We start from the raw sequence: 12,783 nt of genomic DNA, 5'->3' as shown, positions 1-12,783 counted from the left end.
TCATATGTCTAAAGGCCGTGCGCCTGTCTTCTTCAGAGAAGTTTCTCTTCAAGTCCCTTGCCCAGCCTGCGATGGGATCCCTTGTTCTTTTCTTGCCAATGCGTTTGAGTTCTCTGTGGATTCTGGTTATTAAACCTTTGCTGGAGACATAACCTGCAAATATCTTCTCCCATTCTGAGGGCTGTTTTCTTGCTTTACTTACTGTGTTCTTGGCTGTGCAGAGGCTTTTTAGTTTGATCAAGTCCCAATAGTGTATTTTTGAAGCAGCTTTAATTGCCCGGGGGGTCCTTCTCATAAAAAACTCCCCCAACCCAATTTCTTCAAGGGTTTTCCCTGCACTCTCTTCTAGTATTTTTATAGTTTCATGTCTTAGGTTTAAATCTTTAATCCAGTGAGAGTCTATCTTAGTTAATGGTGAGAGGTGTGGGTCCACTTTCAGTCTTCTACAGGTTGCCAGCCAGTTCACCCAGCACCATTTGTTAAATAGGGAATCTTTTCCCCACTGAATGTTTTTAATGGGCTTGTCAAAGATTAAATAACGGTAATTAGCTGGCTTCATCTCTTGGTTCTCTATTCTGTTCCAGACATCAACTTCTCTGTTTTTGTGCCAGTACCATGCTGTTTTGATCACTATCAATTTGTAGTATAGTCTGAGGTCTGGTAGCGTGATTCCTCCTGCTTTGTTTTTATTTTTGAGTAATGTCTGGGCTATTCGAGGTTTTTTCTGATTCTATATAAAATGAAGTATTGTTTTTTCAAGATCTTTAAAGTATGACAGTGGAGCTTTAATGGGGATTGCGTTGAAATTATATATTGCTTTGGGTAGTATGGACATTTTAACAATGTTGATTCTTCCCAACCATGAGCATGGTATCACAAAATCCCAAGACCAGAGATGTTGGCGTGGATGTGGAGAAAAGGGAACACTTTTGCACTGCTGGTGGGAATGCAAATTAATACATTCCTTTTGGAAAGAGATATGGAGAACACCCAGAGATCTAAAAATAGATCTGCCATTCAATCCTGTAATCCCTCTACTGGGCATATATCCAGAAGACCAAAAAATCACATCATAACAAAGATATTTGTACCAGAATGTTTATTGCAGCCCAATTCATAATTGCTAAGTCATGGAAAAAGCCCAAGTACCCATCGATCCACGAATGGATTAATAAATTGTGGTATATGTACACCATAGAATATTATGCAGCCTTAAAAAAAGATGGAGACTTTACCTCTTTCATGTTTACATGGATGGAGCTGGAACATATTCTTCTTAGTAAAGTGTCTCAAGAATGGAAGAAAAAGTACCCAATGTACTCACCCTTATTATGAAACTAATGTAGGACCTTCACATGAAAGCTATAACCCAGTTATAACCTAAGAATAGGGAGAAGGGGGAAAGGGAGGGGAGGGAGGGGGGAGGTAGGTGAAGGGAGGGGGATTAATGGGATTACACCTGCAGTGCATCTTACAAGGGTATATGTGAATCCTAGTAAATGTGGAATGTAAAGGTCTCAGCAAATAACTAAGAAAATGCTATGAAAGCTATGTTAACTAGTGTGATGAAAATGTGTCAAACGATCTATGAACCAAGTGTATGGTGCCCCATGATCATATTAATGTACACAGCTATGATTTAATAAAAAAAAAAAAAAAAGAGAGAGAAGTCTGCTCTTAGCCTAATGGGTTTTCCTTTGTAAATTATTTGATGTTTTCTTTTTTTTTTTTTTTTGAAATTCATAACATTTTTATTGAACCTAGGGTGCCTCCAAATCAGTAAACATCTTAGCTGTAAAGACATAAGTAGAATGAAGAGAGAGAACAGTCAGTGCTTCCAGGAAGGTCCCAAATGCCAACCTGAATTCTAATGCATATTAAATGCAAACTAACAGATAGATCATGATTTAGAAATGACAGAAGAGACAATAACCAGAGAATTATTTGATGTTTTCAACTCATGGCTCACAGAAGTTCCTCTTTCATGTTGACTTTGGCATATGTCATGTTGACATAGTCTGATGACTATGTGTTTTGGTGATTGTCTCTTTACAATTAATCCCCAGGTGTTCACTGATCTACTTATACCTGTATGTCTAAATATCTGCTAAGACCAGAGAAGTTTTCTTCAATTATTTCCTCAAATAAGTTTTACAGCCCTTGTGAATGGTTTTATTCTTCACCCTCAGGATGCCTCTGATTCTTGTATTTGGCTGTTTTTCATAAGCTCATATTTGTTATACGCTTTGTTCATTCTTCTCAATTCTTTGTTATTTATTTTTGACTGGGTTGATTCTAAAGGAGTCTTTAAGCTCTGAGAATCTTTCTTCTGCCTGGTCTAGTTTATTCTTTTCCACTGTGTTTTGTATTTCCCTAAATGAATTTTTTTATTTCCAGAGTTTTATTTTTTATTTTTTTTTATTTTTAATATGTTAATCTCCTCAGTGGAATGTTTTATTCAGTTTCTGAATTGTTTTTCTTGTTTGTTTGTTTGTTTTTTGAGTTGTTTTTCCATTTTCTCTTGGATTTCATTGACCTTCCTTACAATCCTATATTTGGAACTCTTTGTCTGTCATTCAATATTTTCATTTGTTATTCATTGCTAGGGAACTGGTATTCCCCTTCAGGGGTGTCCTTTTGCTCTGATTTTTCATATTTCTGGAATTCTTGCACTGATTCTTTCTCATCTAAAGAAGCTGTTGTTTCCTATTTCTGGATTTTCTTTTGTTTAGATGAGGCTTTCCTCCCCTTACTCGTAAGAATGTGTGATGGGTAAGAACTTTTAGCTTTGCCTGTGGATGCTTTTATGATGATCTAGGCTCTGCATGGATGCTTTGGTTATAGACATCCTTAGTATTTGGTTTTCTAGGTTGCTAGTTGTTTGTAGGCTGTAGTAGTGGAGAGCTATGTGTGTGGGCAGATTCCTTGTCTCTTGTTGATGAGGGAGGATGGAGGGCTTTGAAATTCTTTTTCTTTCCCCAGCCATGTGGTCTTTTTAACAGTGTGAATTGCATTGGCATACTCAATTAATCTCTGAGACAGGAGGTGGTGCTTGTGGATCAGAATCAACCACGCCCTGTATGATTGAGTTGGTAAATGTTGTAAAGAGCAGTGCAAATTGACCTCCCTATCAATGGGTGGCACTTGCCAGGAGGAACAGGCTGCAGTGTTGCTTTGGAGATCTGTGACCTGTTTCTAGCACCTCAGGAGAAGTACTTGATTGTACTAGGTGGTGGGTGGGCCTTGGAACTTGGTGAGTCCTTGTTCTTCACCACAGAAGTGGTTAGGAGAGTGAGGCCAGGCAGGGCCGGGTTGGGTGAGCTACCCCTCAGTCTCCACAAAAGCTGATAAGGTAGCTATCCCATCAGGGGTCAAATGTTTACTCCAAGCCTTCTGGGAAAAGCTGCCAGGGAGGGGCTGATGTGGCCACAACCTACCAAAAAGTCTGCTTGTAGGGAAGGGGCTGTATGAGATTAACAATCTGGCTATCAGGAGCTTGTTTTGCTCTTCTCTCCTTCCCTCTGCCCAGTAATCTCCTCCCCCCCGACCCCCCGTAGCTTCTATAGTCTGGATTGGGGTTGGGAAGAATTTTTGTGGGGATGAGGGGGACAAAAACTGAGGAGCTGAAGCCCCCAGTGAGGACAAAAGCACATAGCATGTGGAGAAGCAATTTGGTGCCTGTCATCTCAGCTCAGGTCTATGGTGACAGACTCCAAGGGGACTGGCAACCTGGTGTATCATCCTGAAAAAGCTTTCAGTCCACTGGTGGTAGCAGCTTTGAGGCTCATGGGAGTAGAAGCACTCTCCAGAAGCTCAGGAGCCTGCTGACTACCTGAGATGTGAGGGAGAGAAAAACAAACCACCCCAAGTACTTTTTTTGCTGGACCCCAATCCTCTTAAGGGTTGATCTCTGCTACTATCTTGCTCCTTCTTGTTCTGGTCTACAACTTCTTCCTGTGGAATCTTTGGAAGGTTCTGGTACTTAACCCTTGGAATTATATCTTGGTTTGTTTATTTCTCTTTCACTGAAAACATTTCCTTCTTTCTGAGATGAACTGGCAGCTGATGTCTCTGGTCAGCCATCTTATCTCCCCCCTTACGTGCTATAAACGTTTAAATAAGTGTTTCTACATTTCTGAGCCAAGCTTATTTGTAAGAAGTATGTTAATGTGCAAATTTTGATTTATTTCTACATTTATACATAATGTCAATTTCTACATTAGAACATTTTTGGGAGAAAATTTACCAAACTATGACCAAGAGTAGAGTTATAATTTTTATTTTCTTCGTCAAGTTTGTATACATTTTTAAATGATCTACAATGAACATGTATAATTTTATGTTTAAAATAAAATATGTGATTATCTCAGCGGAGCATTGCATTATGGACACAAATAGCAGCATAATAAGGAAGGTTTTACAAACGTAAGGGCAAATGGAAATATTGTTACTTAACATAATAATGCAGTATACCCTTTGCAAAGACTATTGATTTTTTGTCCAATCATACAAATTCCTTTTCTTCCTAAGTCTCAAGTAAGAGATGCATTTGCAGGCATGAACAAAACTGACCATTTAGTCAGATTACCCCCTTCCATTCAGTTACCACCCTTTATTTAGTCTATTAAACAGCAGGGATACCAACATTCTTATGAGGGATATTCCCTCAGTTGGGCTTTGGGTCCCTTGTTTGTCATGGTAGCCAGGCTCTACGAAAAATACATTATTAGGATTATTTTATAATTTCTAAATGTTCTATTTTTCTATTTTACAGATGATGATTTTAAAACCCAGAAAGTTTAAGTGACTTGCTAACTTAGTCAGTAAAGGAAATGACAGATTTTCCTGAATCTCCAACTTTTTTTTTTTGTTTTTGAGACAGGGTCTCACTCTGTTGCCCGGGGATGGGCAATGGTGTCATTATAGCTCACAGCAATCTCAAATTTGGGGGCCCAAGTGATTCTCATGCCTCAGCTTCCTGAGTAGCTGGGACTACAGGTACCCACCACAATGTCCAGCTAATGTTCTATTTTTAGTAGAGATGGATCTTGCTCTTGGTCAGGCTCAACTCTAACTCCTAAGCTCAATCACTGCTCCTTGGCCTCCCTGAGTGCTAGGATTACAGGCATCCAACTTTTGATATAGTAGAAAATACTAACATGTTAAGAAGAAACAAGTTATACTATGCTATGTAGGATAATTGATAACTCAAAGATGATAATTTTCTCTTATTTAAAATAGAAATGAATATAAGTCCTCTACCTTTGGCAGACCTGCCTAAAACTTTGGAAGTACTTGGTAGCATCTGATAAGAAGCAGTCAGACTTCTCAGGTACTATGTGTAGCTGTTGATAAGTCACATAGACTGGTTAATCGATGGAGAATTTCAGAACATTCTTTTTCTTTCCATTATTGGCTAGTTGTAAACTCTGTACTTGGTTGAAAGACCCAACAAAACCAAGTGATGAACAAGAAGGGATAACTTGGGAAAGGAATGAAAGAAGAATTTTAAGAAACTGCTGATGTTTAGGAAATGAAAGGGGCTGATAATAGCAATTAATGATTGTAAAATCTGAGCCTCTTTGCTGTGAGTCTTAAAACCAGGTCTAAAACAGAAGAAGATTAAAATACACATTGATCTGCTGATGGGCAAAAGGTAAAGTTTAAAAGCAAAGAATTGACCAATATGTATTGTGTTAATTAAACCCTTCTCGGAGATGTGAATAAACACAAGCTGATAACTAGTATCCGTGAGTTCCTGAATTGATTCTGCAGTCAGTATACTTCAAAGATGCAGGACCATATATGTCTGCATTCACCTTCAGAAAGTCTGTCTTGCTTCAGAGGGATGCCTAAGACACTTAAATTTCTCATTGCAACTGATCCCCTTACTTACTTTACTGATGCAGTGGGTGTAATAGCAACAGGCTTTGAAGTGCAAAGCCTTGGTTATGAACGCATTAAAAACTACCATACTCTTGTAAAATCCAAGAACTCTAATGGGAAGGACTTTATATTAAGAGGACAACAAAACTCCATATTGCCCTAGATCCTTGCCCTCTCACTTGTTTGCCTGGCACCTGCTGGAGATGTAGAACATCTTATTTAACTTTAAACATTGCACTCTGTAAAAGTAACTAGGACCTTGAAGAACCTTCCTATTTACACTTAGGTGAATATTTCCATTCTGTTGTTCATCTCATTTGTTTGTTCACGTATGGCTGATTAACACAGAAACTGTAAGGATCCTAAGGGAATGAGAAACATAGTAATTAAGAAATACTTTGGGAATTTAGAGTGTGGCATTTCAAATCACTGAGGAGAGGTGTAATACATACCATTAGAATTACTGGCAGGCATTTGGAAAAACTAAAACTAGATTGCTTATGCTGAAGTAACTTCAGAAAATGAAAGATTTGAATACTTAGAAAGGAAAACTATGAAAGTACTAGAGATATACATAAGTGATTTTTTTCATAATACTGGCATAGAGAAGGCCTTTCTAGGCAAAACCCCAAACCTAAAATGTGTAACAGAAAATACTGATAAATTTTGCTACATACAAATTTTAAACTTTTATAGAGAAAAACATACCAGGAACAACGTGAAAAGATAAACAACAAAATAGAGAAAAATGTTTGTAACACATATCAGAAAATAAGTCTATTTCTTAACCATTTAAAGAACTCTTAAAAATCAGTATTGAAAAATAAACATTTTAATTAAATAATGGATCAAGACATGGGTCATCAATTCCCAGAGAAATAAATACAAGGAGATTCACAACAGCCTTATTTATAGTAGCCAAATCCAGAACATAAACATTCTCCAATGGCATGACTTATTAATTAAATTATGATAACAGCTATTAAAAAGAATGAAGTAGAGTAACATATATTGATATGTAAAGGTATTTATATGTCCAAAATACCTTTACATATCAATATATGTATCCCTAAGGATATTGATATGTATCCCCCCTAAGGGATACATATATTGATACGTAAAGGTATTTTGGACATATAAATACCTTTATTTATATGGTATCCCTTACTGGAAATAAGGGATACCATATAAACAAAGTATCCCTTACTGGAAATAGTTGGAGCTAGAAGTATTTCCGATTTTGGATTTCTTTTGGATTTTGGAATATTTGCATATACAGAAAAATATATCCTAGGGTTGAAAACCAAGTATAAACACAAAATTCTTATACACAAAATATGAAGGTAATTGTATACAATATTTTTTATAATTTCAGGCATGAAACAAAGTCTTCTTACATTGAATAATCAGAAAGTAAAAGTGTCACTATCTCAGCCACACATTAGGACGATCTGTCGTGGTTTGATATCACTATCATTCCTGACTCTAAATTTATATATTGCCAATAAGCAATCATTTTCTTACACTTATTCACACGTAAGTTCTTGACAGTAAAAATATGATATAACATTAATACAGTGAAAATATAGTGTTCAGGGTAACTAAGCAGCACAGTAGTATCACCAGAATACCCGTATCAGCAATTAAATGTCAACAACAAATAACAGCAGGATTTCAGTCTCCATCTATGATGTTATGTTTTAATTAAAATGTTCTGCACGCTGTATTTTATCTTTTTAGGTGAGAAAAAACATCAGAAACAATTAAGGGATAAGGAAGTGGGTCCTCTAGGAGCGGGAAAGCATTGTGCTGGATGGTATTTAAAAATGTTTCCTTCAGAGTTATCTGTCTTATTAACAGTGAGTTTTGTCTGAGAAGTTTCTCTTTGATTCCATAAACTGATGTGATTGCTTGTTTTGTTATGAATGCACATAGTCTTTCAAGAAGGTCATTACACATTTTCACCATGCCTTCTGTAGGCACTTTTTCTGTGGTGATAATGTCATTTTCATCATCACTATTACCAAACTCACCTTGAATCAGAACCATTTCAGCTATTTCACCATGACCATTGGTCAATGAATGAACAACTAAAGCCCCATTGTCAATGTCAAAACTTCTTCAGGAGCCAGTTGGAGTTGCAGTGGTGGAAGCAATTTGGTCCAGTGGAGGAAGGCATGTTGCTTTTCATGGAGCATTTATGGAGTTAAGTGTCATGGGATTTCTATTTCTGATAGTAAACAGCAGGTAACGTCTAAGAGAACTGGTTTAAATCCAAATGCCAAAGTATGACAAGAAACTCCTCCTATAAGTTCTCATGCCACCCCAGTAACTCATGGAACTGAAAGCTCTTGGCATGAAACAGCAGCCACATTGGGTCTCATCCTGAGGGAAATACAGAGCCATCAGAAGATATGTGTAAGAAGTAGGAAGTAATGTATTCTCCATCTTGTGAAGCCACAAGAAATATAATAGGCATTGAAGAGTCAACTGATAGGATTATTTTAGGACCAGAAAATTTTAGTGACCAAATATATATGATGTTTTTGGAGAAGGCAATTCAGCAATTCCTAAAGAAGACCTAAAAGAATATCTGAAGAAACAATTAGAATTTTGTTTCTCATAAGAAAATTTGTCAAAGGACCTTACCTTGACTTGATGTCTCAAATGGATAGTCATCAGTTCATCATAATTTGGACAATTGCCAACATGGAAGAAATAAAAAAATTGGCCACAGACTCTGATTCTTGAAGTATTGAGATCTTTTCCCATGGTACAAGCTGATGAGAAGGGTGAGAAAGTGAGACCAAGTCATAAGTGTTACATTCTGATTCTTAGAGAGATTCCTGAAACAACACCAAGAGAGGAAATAAAGGTTTTGTTCAAAAATGAAAACTGCCCCAAAGTGATAAACTGTGAGTTTGTACACAATAGCAACTGGTATATCACTTTCCAGTCTGGCACAGATGCGCAGCAGGCTTTTAAATACTTAAGAGAAGAAGTTAAAACATTTCAGGGCAAGCCAATCATGGCAAATATAAAAGCCATAAAGACATTTCTTGCAAATAGACAATCTAATACATATCCTCATAAGAGAAAAACTCAATATAATTCAAGTTGGGGGAGAGGGGAGGGCACGAGGGGAAGGATTGGTGTGCTTAATGGGCAAAATGTAAAGGTATATGGCACATCTCTTGGATGCTGGACACAACTACAAGAAGGACTCTACCTAACAAATGTACATATTGTATTTTAGTTGTTTGTACCCTAACTTAACCTGAAATAATAAAAAAATACATTTTTTGCTAAGAATGATTATTGAGTAATGGATTCTAGTATGTATAGTGAGCCTATTCATGCTCAAGCACAGTATACCTCCCCAGTCTTTATACAGCCTGTATGTATCCTCATCAACAGTATTCAGTCTATAGTATTGTGCCTTAGTCTTGATCTCCAAATCCTATACTTTACTTTGAAACACTACTGGCTCCCTTTCCCGGTGTTAGTTTTATGAATGGCTTTAATTCATCAGAATCTTATAAAACAAATGTTGCTGCTATGAATATGGGGCAACCATTCCAAAAAAAAAATTGGAGAACTCTGTTCAGAGGTTGAATATGATGAGAAGATGACAAGATCCCAAGACCACATCCTTTAGCAGGTGAAGCAAAGGCTCCAACATCTAAGTTTGACTTTACCAGCCTCAAATTTTCCTCCTTTACCTGGAAGTTCATCAAGAATGCCAGGTGAACTTGTTTTGGAGAATTGATTCTTCTTAGAATCAATTTTGAGGGTTCAGATTTAGCTTGAAAAGAACATTATGCATCCTTCAGTAGAGGAGATGAGGGAATGAGAGAAAGTATTTTTTAAATTAGCAATTCTGTAGAATTAGAAATTACTTTTTAAAATCTATTTGAAGTTTGGCTTGGAGATGCCGTCTCTGGCTATATGGCCTTGTGTTGCAAAGCAGATCTGTGGCTGAAGTGCCTGTTGTGGGTATGAGCGTGGACAAGAGTGAAGCCAAATCCATTGTGTTAGAAAATGATTTCAAAACTGAAAACAAAAATCAAAAAACAAACCTTCAATATCCACTTCTTCCAGCTTGCTGAAAAACCCTGAAAGTATATATTTTTCACATGTAAAAAAAGTCAGACTCTTTTTCTTACTTGACATATGGAATCCTTAAGTCAGCACCTTGTTAGCCATCATCACTGAGCATAGTCCTAGACCAGAGGTGTGACGGGGTTGTACAGCCACGTGTTTAGTCCTTGTGTTCCAAGCATTGGCAATAACATATATGGCATCCTTCATGCTAAACTCCTTTTTAAAATCTTTCATACCCATGCCTTTGTTCACTGCTGTTAGCATACTGTTCAAAAAAGTGTTTTTATATTTACTTTTCACTGATCCAAGAATACTCTGATCACATGGCTGAATCAATGAAGTCACATGGGGGAAATACATGGTATAAACATTATTTTTGATGAGAATTTCAGGTGGAAGATGAGCAGAACTTTGTTAAGCAGAATTTTGTCAAGGAATAACAAAATATTTCTGTCTTCCTCCACTCTAACTTCCCTTTGGTGAGCATGAGCCACTGGTACAAAATAATCTGTGGAACTGATCAGAAAAAAAAAAAAAGTTCCTGGTAATCCATGCCTTTTTGTTAGCATAATAATGGACAGGTAAGAAATTTGTTCCTTAAAAATAGCAAGGATGCAAGCTTTTGCCTAACACATTAGAACTTCCCAGCACAGTTATTCTGCCCTGGGCATCTTCAGTTCCTGTGAAGGGTGTCTTGCCAGCTTTGTTCATTATCTTTCTGGGGCACAGAAATTCCACCCAAACAATGATATTTCATTAACATTATGGGCTTGGCGGTGCCTGTGGCTCAGTCGGTAGGGCGCCAGCCCCATATACCAAGGGTGGCGGGTTCAAACCCGGCCCCGGCCAAACTGCAACCAAAAAATAGCCAGGCGTTGTGGCGGGCGCCTGTAGTCCCAGCTACTCGGGAGGCTGAGGCAGGAGAATCGCTTGAGCCCAGGAGTTGGAGGTTGCTGTGAGCTGTGTGAGGCTACGGCACTCTACCGAGGGCCATAAAGTGAGACTCTGTCTCTACAAAAAAAAAAAAAAAACATTATAGGCTTGTTCTGGCATCATATTTTCATCAGTGATTACCTTGACAAACTCATCAATGAATTTCTATGCTGCTTTTGGTCAACAGATGCTTTAAAGACTTAAGGCCACATCTTTTCTTAAATGTCTGCAACTAGTATGTTGAATATTTACACTTCCATTCAATTTTCAGTTACTGTGATAGATCTTTGCTTATTTTGTAATCAGCATACCAGCAAGTGGCATGTGTGCACTGCAACCTGACGGATCCATTCTTTTAATACACAATAGAGATCTTCATTTTTAGCTCTATGTATTATTTTCTATTTTTCATTAACTTTTGCTCATCACTTTCAGCATAAAACTTCAACAATTTATCCTGTTGTTCCTTTAGGTCTATATTGTGGTCATTCCAACTCCACACCCTGCTATAAGACCTTTCATACTTATGCCATTGTCCAATTTCTTCAATACCTTGACATTCTAGGCTATAGAAAAACATAAATCCTGCTTATTTTTCTCATCACTGTTACTTGTAGGAGTATCTTCAGCTCTTTTGATGTTTTCAACAATATCTTTATGCCACAGAGAGAAAAAACGACACAGTGAGTAATGCATGTAGATTTTGGCCCCATGTAAGGAATCATGGGGAACCTGCCATTGGCGTATCTAGCCCGCACGTGTGCTATTTTATTACCCTTTGTGGATGTGCTTTCCTGGGGAATTCTGACATGCATGCAAGAAAGATATACTGAAGCTAAAGGCATACAGGAGGTGTCTTATTTTCTCTTAGGGTCACTGAATAAACTGTATCGTTCACCTATATTTTGACTGCAACCCATCACATGAGATTAGTTTCCTTTTGTGGCATCAATTTGGCACTCAAAAAGTTTCAGAATTTGAAGCATTCTGGATTTTGAATTTTGAGATTAGGTGTATTCCATCTGTAATAGTTGTGTAACAATGTTTACTACAGTCTCATTTGTCTATAGAAATATACGTTAATTGAGAAGGATATATAAGTAACTATTATTGTTAGCTCTGAAAATTAGCATTGAAGTGTAATAGGCTAATTTTAGTTTTGTACTGTATGAATTCTATAATGTATTGTTTTTATAATTATTTATTTTATTTTTTTATTAAATCATAGCTGTGTACATTAATGCAACCCTGGGGTACAATGTGCTGGTTTTATATACAATTTGAAATATTTTCTTCAAATTGGTTAACATAGCCTTCATCACATTTTCTTAGTTATTTTTTTATTTTTATTTATTTATTTGCAGTTTTTGGCTGGGGCTGGGCTTGAACCCACCACCTCTGGCATATGGGCCTGGTGCCCTACTCCTTTGAGCCATAGGCATCGCCCTTCTTAGTTATTGTGTTAAGACATTTATATTCTACATTTAGTAAATTTCACATGCACCCTTGTAAGATGAACCATAGATGTTGTCCCACCAATTACCCTCCCTCCACCCATCCTCCCCATTCTCCTCCCCTCTCTTTTCCCTTTCCCCATATTCTTGGGCTATAATTGGGTTAACTAACAACTTTCACCATTAACTAAGATAGAGTCTCACTGGATTAAAGATTTAAACTTAAGACATGAAACTATAAAAATACTAGAAGAAAGTGCAGAGAAAACACTTGAAGAAATTGTCCTGGGCAAATATTTTATGAGGAGGACCCTGGGGCAATTGAAGCAGCATCAAAAATACACTACTGAGACCTGATCAAACTAAAAACCTGTTGCACAGCCAAGGACACAGTAAGTAAAGCAAG

General features: G+C 37.3%; 1 pseudogene; it reads left to right on the top strand.

Moving 5' to 3' along the window:
• The first annotated feature begins 8,133 nt into the window (after positions 1-8,133).
• Positions 8,134-9,655, top strand: LOC128571324 (la-related protein 4-like; annotated as a pseudogene).
• Positions 9,656-12,783: the final 3,128 nt, after the last annotated feature.

Source organism: Nycticebus coucang, chromosome 2 (assembly GCF_027406575.1).
Source record: "Nycticebus coucang isolate mNycCou1 chromosome 2, mNycCou1.pri, whole genome shotgun sequence".
In the NCBI taxonomy this organism is placed as follows: domain Eukaryota; kingdom Metazoa; phylum Chordata; class Mammalia; order Primates; family Lorisidae; genus Nycticebus; species Nycticebus coucang.
This window is presented reverse-complemented; position numbering and strand designations above follow the sequence as displayed.